Source organism: Aedes albopictus, chromosome 1 (assembly GCF_035046485.1).
Source record: "Aedes albopictus strain Foshan chromosome 1, AalbF5, whole genome shotgun sequence".
In the NCBI taxonomy this organism is placed as follows: domain Eukaryota; kingdom Metazoa; phylum Arthropoda; class Insecta; order Diptera; family Culicidae; genus Aedes; species Aedes albopictus.
The window spans coordinates 226,131,889-226,144,232 of NC_085136.1; the positions used below are offsets into that span (position 1 = coordinate 226,131,889).

The 12,344-nt window shown below is 39.3% G+C and overlaps 1 protein-coding gene across 8 annotated transcripts in view; it reads right to left on the minus strand.

The window, feature by feature from the left end:
- The window catches only part of LOC109410067 (growth hormone secretagogue receptor type 1), a 484,121-nt gene that overhangs the window by 113,964 nt on the left and 357,813 nt on the right, over positions 1–12,344 (minus strand). The gene's annotated exons all lie outside the window — the stretch shown is intronic.

A 12,344-nucleotide genomic window follows, 5' to 3' on the forward strand; every position in this document is an offset into this window, starting at 1 on the left:
TTATCGTTACACCTGGAGATCACCACAGCAGACGGAATCTCAAATCGACCACGTTCTGATTGACGGACGGCACTTCGCCGACATTATCGACGTCAGGACCTGTGATGGTTAAACTGCGCCCAAAACTCTCCGTCATCAACAATGTACGGTACCGGCGACCGCCATGATACAACCTAGAGCGACTAGAACAACCGAATGCCGCCTAAGCATACGCGCAGAATCTGGAAGTCGCGTTGCCATACGTGGCGGTGGTGTCGTTGAATACTTGCTTAAAGCGGTCTGCCAGCAAGTTACTATTAGTCAATTTGGATTCTACATGAACTAATGTCTCTTAATAATAAATTACTTTTGAGGAATAAACACAATTTTTCATTTTTTCGAAGCTTTTTTTTAGTTTTTATTAATGTGTATTTAATGTGTATTTTAACTTAAATGCTAATTCTACACTCTTTTCGAAGCTTATTTTTAAGCTGAATAGCGTTCCTTTCAGCGTTACAAGTGTACTTTTTGTGAACTCAAGTTCGGTTAATTACATAAAAATAGAGCTTAATAGAAACCTATTCATCTTCCTTCGAATAGCTGATTAACCCCAAACATGCTATTTTAACCGAACTTGTGGTTGCTTGGGTTGCTTGTGGTGGGAGGTCAGCTGAAGGCGGTTGAGGTGGTAAAGCGGTGCCTAGCAAACCAGTTAGAAATGACAGATATAAGAGAGGTACAGGCGTTTCTCGGCATGAGGATTGACCTGGACTTAGAGAGACGGATTCTTCAGATCAGTCAATGAGGTTTTCTGAAGAGTTTGCTACGACGTATCAACATGCACGAGTGCAAGGCTGCATCTACACCCATTGAGTGCCATCTGCGACTAAAGAAAGGGGAAGATGCTGGGCGTACTGATAAACCGTACTGAGAGCTTATCGGTTGCCTAACGTGTACGTGACACTGACGTCTAGGCCGGACTTGTGTGCAGCGGTTAGCTACCTGAATAAGTTCTAGAGCTGTCCCTCAGAGGTGCACGCGAAAAGAGTGCTGCGGTACATTCGGGGAACGCTGGATTTGGGACTGGTGTTCTCGGCGGAGGAATCGGCATCGGAAATCGAAACATTTATAGATGCGGATTGGGCAAATGACCCTGTCGATAGGCGTTCGCTTACAGGATTCGTTTTTCAAGTTCATGGATCGACTGTTAGCTGGTTGACCAGGAATCTCACTATTTTCCACAGAAGCAGAGCTGGTGGCCCTGAGCATGGCTGTTCGTCACGGAATTTGGCTGGAGCGTCTACTGAAAGATTTGGATGTTGAGCCGGAGCATCCGGTCGTGTACCACGACGATAATCAATCTACGATCAGGGTGGTCGAAGAAGAACGTTATACCGGTCGCTTGAAATACGCCGACTTTGAGTATCGGTTCGTCCGCGAAGAGATTCAGCGGGCGGCGCATATAGCGGTTCGTTACATCCATACGGCGAGCAGGTAGCGGATATTATGACGAAAGGGTTGCCAGTAAGTTGGCAATATCTGAACCCTGTCTGTTCGACCTAAGCGGCCGAACCCACCAAGCGATGAGCTGTCAACCCAAAACACGAGCGTAACGGTGTGCGGGCCTTGTCAATCAAACTTGTTCAGTTGTGTTCCTAACATTGTCAATGTAATATTATCGAAATAAAGCAAAGTTACTTTTCTTTTAAGTTCGCGTGTTCCCCGTATTGTTTCCGGTATCACTGCCAATCTAAATCCCATTTAAACTTTAGTAAGACTCGAACTTCCCTCGCAAACAGTCAACGCGAAGGGAACGGTTCACAAAATCTTCAATTGGACATCTCCTTCCTTTAAAGGTAGCATGACTGTTGATCTATCTACCCTGTACCGATGAACCAAACCCAAGTGCAATCCTACACCGTTAGAGCATGGTACTAACGCCACATAGCTTCGTAATTACGATCCATTACATTTTCAAGAATCGAAAACGATTCCGAAACGGATGACAATGCCGATACGGACGGTTTGCCAGTGAAGAAGGCTGGAGAGCGGGAGCGGCTGCTGCTACAGCTGGCTTCTGCATAGCGTACGTACATATACATATAAGTGATAAGGTATGGGATAAGGAATGGGATCGGAACGGGATTGTATCCTAATCAAGGAAGAAACATTACCGTTACGTGGGTGGGTTTGTAAACGACTTACAATTAAATTGGAGAACTCATGATAAACATCGGTAGACGTAGTGCAAGAGATACAGGTGTAATATTTGAAAATCCCGAGCAGAAGAAAATAACAAGTGAATAACATATCAAGGTATTTATCTTAAATACTACCATACCTTGACATGCCCTTCATTAGGTGGTAATAAGAGGCAAAATAACAAAAATGAATACCAAAGTTTTGTATAAATAACACCTAGAAGTCTTAATATTTCAATAATGAATGCATACCTAAATTCTCAAGTGCTGCATTTGTTATTCCAAAGTTATTGAATAACAAACTAATAACATTTCTTATTATTAATGTTTTATTTGTTCGATGACTTCATGATGTAATAGCAAATCTTGTTCTTCGGTTATGTTCACTACTAAAACAACAAATACTACATCAATACCAAACGCTGCTCAAATACCTCCAACTGTTATTGTGATGTTCTCATTACATTTCGTAGAATAACGCAGCAATAACAATTTTAGGTATTAGAGCACATGTTGCTCTTCGCATGGTATTTGTGAGATATGCCCTTCTGCTCGGGATGAATTGAACGTATGAACCTGGTTTGAGTGTAGAGAGATGCTGAGGCTGATAAATGTATCAATCGGTAGCCCTCTAATTAAATGGAAGGTGACGTGAAGCGACTGTTGCGTTCTTATTCCCTTGTGGATCGGAAACGGTCACCAGACTCGCTATGGTCTGCTTAGTGGGGCCATTTCCAACACAATATTTACTTCTCCATCGTTTTTGCTTAGAATGGACGTTAAAATATTTAGCTTGACTGGTAGCTTGAGCTAGAACTTGATTGTAGTATCGTTAGACCAGCTACACTCACAAAACGAATCAATGTCCTGTCGGCGATTATGCAAGCATTTTCAGTGTATCAGTGTTGTTGATCTTCTATTTTAGGCGATAATGACGCCTGCCACGTCAGGTTGCAGGTCAATGTGGGGAAGGGGAAGGAAGTGATTATTGCAACCATTTGTATCCATATCAGACCGAATATACCTCTGCGGCTGCACAAGTTCATGCGGATGTAGAAGGGTTGGTGGGATATGGTTGGCAGAGGATTCACACATTGGTGCGTGGATGCCAGGCAAAAGGTGATAGAATTGTGTGTTTTGTTATTTTGAAGATGTGCGGCACAGTTCGCACGATTGCATAACTCGTAGGCATTATTTGATAGATACTGTGTAGTAAAAATTGGAAGATGGGGAAGCGGTTGTTTTATCCCGTTTCTGTTCTAGTGAAGACGAACCAGCCAAGGGCTGAAAGTCTCTCAAAAAAAGATAAATCAATCAATCAATCAGATAAATCTGTTCTAGTGATGGCTATGACGAACATATGAATGTACATGAATTGTATATGTAGAGAGGAGGAAATATATAGAAAGATACAAAGTAGGAGGAAAGGGACGGGCCAGAGATTGAACCCAGGACCTTCTGCATACGAATCAGAAGCGGTAGCCACTAGAAATATTTAGCTTGAAAGAAGGAGAAACAAACTCAATTCAGAATGCAAGTAGAAGTTCGTGGGGAAATTTGAGTATTTAGTGAATTGAGAGAGTGTTTCCCTTGCCTGCGTGAGGTCCAATCAACTGTTAACGTATGTTTTTGATGATTGCTTGAATTCAGATCCGTTAATATCGAACATGTTGTACTAGGACGAAACAATGTAATTCAATTTGTCCACAACTTCGGCGAGTGAGACCTGGGTTGTCATATTACCAAAAATTGTAAGGTCCAATAAAACTGAACTACGCGTTTTACTACTTAAGTTTTGCAATGAGCTCTGTTTCATAAATTTAACAGTTCTTAGTTAGTCCAGACAAAACTATCAATACTCAGGGTTTATGAGTGAGGTAGCCCGGATTTTTTAATTATTTTTATTACCATTATTATATCGCCTGCCTTATCAGCAATATGTATTTCAATTATTTGTCACAGTAATCGAAGCGCCGATAACCCATTCAATTGTAGGTATACAGGTCACCGACACATTTCCGTATTGGTATCGTCGCTGGAATACGATCCGCCCACGGGACGGTAAAATTCCGACCTGGGCCAACGATTTCAGTCGTAAACTGGTTTGATAACGGTCCGCCGGGCCGGCCTGCACTTTGAATTGAGGCCTGCCTAGGACGGAATGGAACGGTGGCATATCGGCGGGATATCTTTCATTCCGCACCATCAATGCCAAAATTGGAAGGTATTTGGACGCATACACTTCCGGTACTGAGAGAGAGAGAGAGAGAGAGAGAGAGAGAGAGAGAGAGAGAGAGAGAGAGAGAGAGAGAGAGAGAGAGAGAGAGAGAGAGAGAGAGAGAGAGAGAGAGAGAGAGAGAGAGAGAGAGAGAGAGAGAGAGAGAGAGAGAGAGAGAATGGAGGGTTTCAATAAATTCAAGGAGTGGGAGCTCAGTACGATGATTATTCAGAGGGAAGCCCTGCCCAAGAGGCGGTTTGTCGATTCATTGGATTATTGCCATTATATTGGTTTATCGCTTATTTGGGTTTACCTGAGCTGGTTGGTGTTGATGTGAAAAGGATGAAGTTGGTGACCCGGAAAATTTGGTTATGTTTTGATGGTCGTGCGAAACTCGTAAGATAGGACGACTCTTTGGGGCCATTGGGTAGAATTATCGCCATTACGATTTATGTATGTCTAGAAGCAGGTAAATGGAACTGCTATCGGAAATAGGAATTCGTTGATACGCCCCAAAACAGTTTCCTATACGTATCGTGACCGAATTACCTCAATCGATTAGGCAGTTTACGGCACTAGGTTGAAATGGTTTGTTTGGTTACCGTATCTATACTCGTAATCAGTTGTCCTAAATTTTTATCTTTATTGAAAAAGAAAACTTCATTCATTTTGCCAATTTCACCCTTGAACGAGAAAAGTTTGTTTTGCTTGCTCAACAGCAATGAAGTTAAAAGAGTCATCAACTGTGAATACGTAGTTGTACTATACCAACCGGGTATTTCTTGGCAATAGTTGTCGTTGGTGTTACTAAGGGGGAGAAACGCTTTCTGACAAAGCCTCTTAGCCAGCGAAGGATTGATCTGGGTTTCAGAACACTGGCAACACTCAATATAAATCAAATGTGCAGGTTTACCGTTTTCTTTCAATTTGTATATTAGAAATGGCTCTAAGTAAATGCGTCAAATGAGTGCTAGGAAATACCCAGAACCCGTCCTACTTACACCAATGGTATTAGAGGCCTTTCGTGCCGTTGTTATCCGATAGCAGTCAGAGCCAGATATAATTTATGACCGACATTACGTGTCCGGATTAGAGTAAGAAAAATGCCAATCAGTGGGGAAAGTAATGTCCAAGTGAGGAGACCCTCTGAACCTGCATGTCAACATCCATAATCGTTGATCTCGTGTGGTTCTTCCCGGCGGCGTGGCGGTGTTGAGCTTGAGCTATCTCTGGTTGGGCGGGCCAAGCCGGCCACAACTTGATCCCACTTCTGGCTGACGTCGATGTCGATTGCTTCCGGAGAATCGCCACTCGTCGTGGTGCGTTTTCCTAGCGATGACCGGTTCATTGCAGTAATTCCATAATTTACGACCGATAAAAAGTGAGAGTCAAAGTCAGTGTTCGTTCGATGATGATGGGTTTTCCTTTTGGCACAGACTGATGGCAATGTTCTCCAGGGTTGAGGTTTTCCATTGTTTTCTTCCTCTTTATCTAATTGGATGTGTGACGGACAGCGGTTTTGGTGGTATCAGCGGAAGACGCTGACATTGGGGGTGTTCCAAATATTAAAGTCAAACAGACCTTGACACACGATTTCCACACCGAATATGGGACACGTGCCGAAGACGAACGGAAACACTTGTCTGCTGCTTTTAGGAAGATTTAATGAAACGTGTAACATAATGTCAATCTTAGATGAAAGCGCATAATTGCTTCCTTTCGACAGGAGGAGTTCGGCGAAAAACGCACGTGACAAGAAAGTAATTAGCAAAATTGGTCTCAGATGCGTGTTGTCTGAGCAACTGAGTGTGACATGGACTGAAAAATTTATATTCTATGAAATGGGGCTCCTCTCGGAATAAGTGTCATATATAAATGGCAACAAAACAGTAGTGCTTGTTAAATTACATATGCCATTTTATAAATATGAGATTGAAAACAACAGAAGGAAAGGTTAGACAAAACCAGCACATGTGATATGTTCATTAAGGTGGTCCAAAAAATCGTTTTTGTTCCGCATCGTTAATTTGATTCATAATCAAAATCTAATGCCTCTTTCCAAAATTTGAACTGATTTTGTTGAAAATTAAGACTGCTCAAGCCCTTCATAGTTTTTATAGAACATTTTCAACTGAACGCACGTATCGCGTAGATGCGACCTTTTTTCAATTCAAATGAAATTTTGCTCATGTATGAGATTCTATCTAAAAATATTTTCCGTGTTGTTTGTCTTGCAATATATTTTATCAATTTTCTTCAATATTTTTTTTAAAAAGTGCGTACCAAAGAAGTTTCTAAAAGATTTGCCTGAGAAATTTTAAAAGCAATTGCGGAATAAACAAAAAAAAAAATATATAGCTGGTTACATACCTAGGAATTGCTGGAATTCGCTGTATATGATTTGTGAATAAATAAGTACCGTAAAACGGGGTAACTTTAATAGTTTTTCATCGAATTTTGTTAATATTTTTCCATGTAACAGTATTTCTCCGATACTTTTTCAAAACGACGTATCAACATAGGATTTGCGTGTATTATACGTCGTTTTGAAAAAGTATCCGAGATTTCCCCTACTCTTATATTTTTAAAACAAGTACTGCGGTATCAGTTATCAATTGCAATTGAAAGATTCGATGATTTTAAATATATTGAATGACTTTTAGTTTTCCACTTGAGCGGGAATCAGATTTTCATTTTGGGGTAACTTTGATAGTGCCGTGAAAAACACATCGAAGCTTAAAAAATAATCACAGATTGAAATCTTAGAAGTACGAACATGATAAGAGAAGCCTAGTGAAATATATCACATAGATTTTTTTTATCAAAACATTGTTTTTGTACTAAATTCTACATATAAACATGAGTTTGTGGAGTGCTGAGTAAAAACACATATGATTACATGCTATTTATGGTGAGTTTTCTTCTTTTTCGGGTAGTTTTTGAATGTTTTATTAACAAATTTTGAACAACATAGATTTATCTACATGAAATTACAAGGGCATTGCATAGTTTTAGGCGTTTATCAATGTATGGAGATTGATGCCCCAATTCATAGGCGCCAACTTAGGGGGGGCAAGCATGGTTTTGCCCCCCCCCCCCAATATTTGGCAATTTTTCGATTTTCCCATACAAAATCATACATAAATCAGAAAAAAGCAGGCTTTGCCCCCCCAATAATTTGACCAAGTTGGCGCGTCTGCCCCAATTTATAAAATGGCTTCCATTTCGTAAAAACACACTTCGTTAAGAGATTCAAAGGCCAGATTTGGAATCTACTATGATGGATCTTCCAAGAATAAATAGCCATTCATTGAAAAAATAGCTGAAACGAAGTCGTACAGCAGATTGTAGTCCATGGGCGAGTGCGGACGTCCAAAAATTTTTGCTGTCTTATTTTTCGCTTTCAACTATTGATTTTTGCAAAATTAGTTATTTGTGCCGATTACAAAATCCACCGAAGGTTTACCGTCTCGCCGCGTTTCCTCATTCCGTGTAAAGTGGCATCGCGTAAAGAATCTCCGGTCCGATCGTAAAAACCCCCGTGTCAAAAGGAAGAATGTGTTTGCTCCCGTACTCCTGCTACTTGGAGCAGTCTGTTGCCACGCCTATTCCTAGCCTAAAGCTGCTGTTCGTTTGCATGTGCACTTGAACAGGGAGCATTGTTTTCCGCGCTGGTTTCATCCGGGTTCTAATTCCGGATAAAGTATTTTTACATTTTGGTGCTCTCACGCCTTCTGTGGGTGATCACAGTGAACGCAGAAAGAAGTGTCCAGAAAAGGGAAGAAAAAAATGAAGACCGCTAAAGTTTTTTCCAAACATCGCTCAAAACCGACAAGAATAGTTTATCCAGACTATCAGGGTTGTTAGGCTAGTTTCGAGAGGAAGAGCTGATACCAAGAAGCAGCAGCATGAACTGGATACCATTGTGAAAAATTGCAGAAGCCCGATTCCTTGTTAACACGGAGGTACAGCAGTTTCCAGATAAATGGGTGAGACCGTTTGAAACTACGTTTTCTCTCTTTCCCATAAGGAGGCATTTATAAACTTCGAAAACTAATTTTTAGTAACGTAACGTTTGCTTTGCACCCAGTTTGTTTCATTTCAGAGAGCGAGTAAAGGCGCTTAAGCCTAGGCATAAGGGCCAAGACACGTACTAAATACCTGTGTTCCATCCCAGGAAGCCAAGGACCAAGGGGTGACATTAACCTTATTAGCATCGTCACCCCCATCGATTTTCACGTACTTTGTTTTCTAAAAAGCTGAGCGATTGGTACGAGATGTCCCCGCTCAATGGCTTTATTGTAAAACCAATAACGCTGCACAGTAGGCCTGGCCGCTTTAATGCTTGTAATGCATGCATTTCCGATGTACTGCAAGCATTAATAATGACAAGAAAAATGGTAGAATTAGTCGATTCTATCATTTTCCAGGATTCTTTCAATGAATGGCTGTGTATGTGTAGACTAGACTAGGCTAGAAACGAAGCCGTACAGCAGATTGTTTGAAGAAGTTAGGGAATGTCCATAAATTACGTCACGCAAAAATCGACCATTTTCAACCCCCCCTCCCCCCTATGTCACACTTTTTGTATGGGACCTCTAAAATTTTTGTATGGGTTGTCACACTTTTCTGAACCCCCCCTCCCCCCTCAAAGCGTGACGTAATTTATGGACGTTCCCTTAACAAATGACAAATATATCAACAATTTTAATTTTTGACTCAAAAAGTTTAGTATAAACTCGGTTCAAGTAAAAATACGTTTAAGATGGACTTTCATATGCATAGTTTTGATCTACGTTTGCCTTTTTCTTAATTGATTGAAGCAATCATAGTTATAAGATAAACTATGCAATGCCTGTCGCACTATCAAAGTTACCCGCATTATCAAAGATACCCCGTTTTACGGTACCCTGAATTTTAACTTTTCTAAAATATCAAATGCATGAGTTGCTATGGGAAAAGCGAACTACAATTTTCTTCGTTCATGGGGTTTTTAAGATAGGGTGTTTTGTAAAGTTAGGCTTGAATTAGATTTTGAACAAGTTTTCATATTATGATAATCGATCCCATAATCTTTTCTAATTCATTCTCTTTCTAAGAAACACCATGTATTTAATATGCAATATGCAGATTAAATACATGGCAATATGCAGATTTGAAATGGATGAGACCTATTTTACGTCCAACCTTTTCTAGAATACACATTATACATACACTCCAGTGCAAAAGTTTGGGGTCACCCCCTCAAAAACATGGACATGTTTTTCGGTCATATCTTAGTCATCTTTCATTTAATCCACTCGTTCTTAGACTCTATCGAAAGATAAAGAGTTAGATTTGATTCGTAGGTACTTTTCACCAAGTTCATATGAAATTTTTAGAACAAAAAGTTTACCTAAACTTACATGTTTTTCCTAAATCTGCACGAACAATTTTTTTCCGTGTAATTCAAAATTGGGTCGACCAAATTTTAAAATTAAAGTTGTATTAGAACCCTATTTCTATCCTCTTTAAGAGCCATTCATTATATTTTAGCGGAAAAATTCATAACATAATTTAAATTATCGAGTTATTAGGTTTACAAGTCACCGTGCAAAAGTTTGGGGTCACCTTTCTAATGAAGTCTGAGTCGGATTTTTATTTAAATCGTCATTTTATTGGTGCAACTCCAATTCCTTCTATGATAGTTGAAAGGCAAGACATTGAAATGGTTATGAAAAGTTCATAAACTAAGTTCTAGACTAAGTTAAGATCGAAAATGGTATATAAAATCCATACTAAATCAGCTAAGTTTGTTATACAGGGTGTTAGGTTCCTGAGTGCAAACTTTTCAAAGGGTGATAGAGGTCCATAAATGGCGAAAAAAATTGTTCTACGCATATGGTCAAATCTCAACCGTTACGTAGTTATTGAACTTCGCATGTTTCGCCTTAACTGGCAATAACATGAAAATGGTCAAACTTATCGAAGTTTTTATACTCTTATTCGAAAGAATATTGAATTTTCTATCAAATGGTATCTTTGAATCGATTGGTTTAGTTAAATAACTAAGTTTTCTAGAGCAAAACAGCTAAAAATAGTGTATTTTTATTGGTTTTTGTCAATTATCTTTGAAACATGCATAATAAATTAAAATTCTTTCTTAGACAAAGTTTTGGCCCCTGTTCCTCTCTACAATTCGTTTTTTGACACCAAACGTCTAGCTCTTATCGTTTTCTTGCTATTTTGATTTAAATGTGCGGCACAATGCGCAAAAAAGTGCTTTTCATGACAGTTGCAAATTTTTGATCTGAAATGCGATGTTAAAATCAAAATTGCAACAAAACGATAAGAGATAGAAGTTTGATGTCAAAGAACGAATTGTAGAGAGGAACAGGGGCCACAACTTTGCCTAAGATTTGAATTAATACGCATTTTTCAAAGATAATTGTCAAAAATAAATTAAAGCACACTACTTTTGAGCTATTTGCTTTAGAAAACTTAGTTATTTAACTAAATCAATCGATTCAAAGATGCCATTTGATAGAAAATTCAATATTCTTTCGAATATGGGTAAAAAAACTTCGATAAGTTTAACCATTTTCATGTTATTGCCAGTTAATTAACTTGATGATTTTGTGGCTATATCGGCCTCTATCTACTCATAAGTATAAGGGAGTAGAGATCAAAGTGGATAATGAAATGATAGATATGATAAAATTCGCTAGGTAGCGAACAAGTGTGAAAATTTTATAGAAGGTGAAATTAGGCAAGTAGGCCATGTATTGAACGAATACATCGAATGCGTGAAACTTCTGCCGTGCGACCTGTGCTTTTAAACAGATCGGCTTGGTTGGTAGTTCATACCACCTTACCAAGACTGGCAAAAGTTTCAGGCACCCGACTGCCTAATGTATTGTTCTGTTTTCATCACAAATTCTATCGATCGGTAGCTTTTTTCGGAATTCGCACTCCGTTCATATGAGTAGAAAGAGACCGATATAGCCACAAAATCATCAAGTTAATTATAGAATACGGTCGATAAATCAGTACATGATATGAAAAGTTTGGCTCAAAAAGAAAAGTGTTCTATCCTATAAGATCGAAAAAGCTAATAGGAAGAACACGCCGCGATATAGACATACCTCTATGAACGGAGTGCGAATTCCGAAAAAGCTACCGATCGATAGAATTTGTGATGAAAACAGAACAATACATTAGGCAGTCGGGTGCCTGAAACTTTTGCCAGTCTTGGTAAGGTGGTATGAACTACCAACCAAGCCGATCTGTTTAAAAGCACAGGTCGCACGGCAGAAGTTTCACGCATTCGATGTATTCGTTCAATACATGGCCTACTTGCCTAATTTCACCTTCTATAAAATTTTCACACTTGTTCGCTACCTAGCGAATTCTATCATATCTATCATTTCATTATCCACTTTGATCTCTACTCCCTTATACTTATGAGTAGAAAGAGACCGATATAGCCACAAAATCATCAAGTTAATTATAGAATACGGTTGATAAATCAGTACATGAATTGCCAGTTAAGGCAATAAAAGTCAAAAACATGGAAAGACGAACCAGCCAAGGGCTGAAAGTCTCTCAAATAAAGGAAAATCAATCAATCAATCAAAAACATGGGACGTTCAATAACTACGTAACGGTTAAGATTTGACCACATGCCTAGAACAATTTTTTGCTCCATTTATGGTCCTCTAACACCCTTTAAAAAGTTTGCACTCAGGAACCTAACACGCTGTATAAAGTGCGAAAGAGGATAGAAGTGAGATAAAAATGACTAATTCGTGATTTCTACCCTATATAACTGTAAGTGTTAAAACCCATTAGGCATGGTACACAAATTACGTAACGCTAAAATCTGCGATTTAAGACTCCCCCCCCCCATGTAACGGATAACTTTTTGATGAAAATGCCATTTAAATTAAAATATGTAACATTCCCGA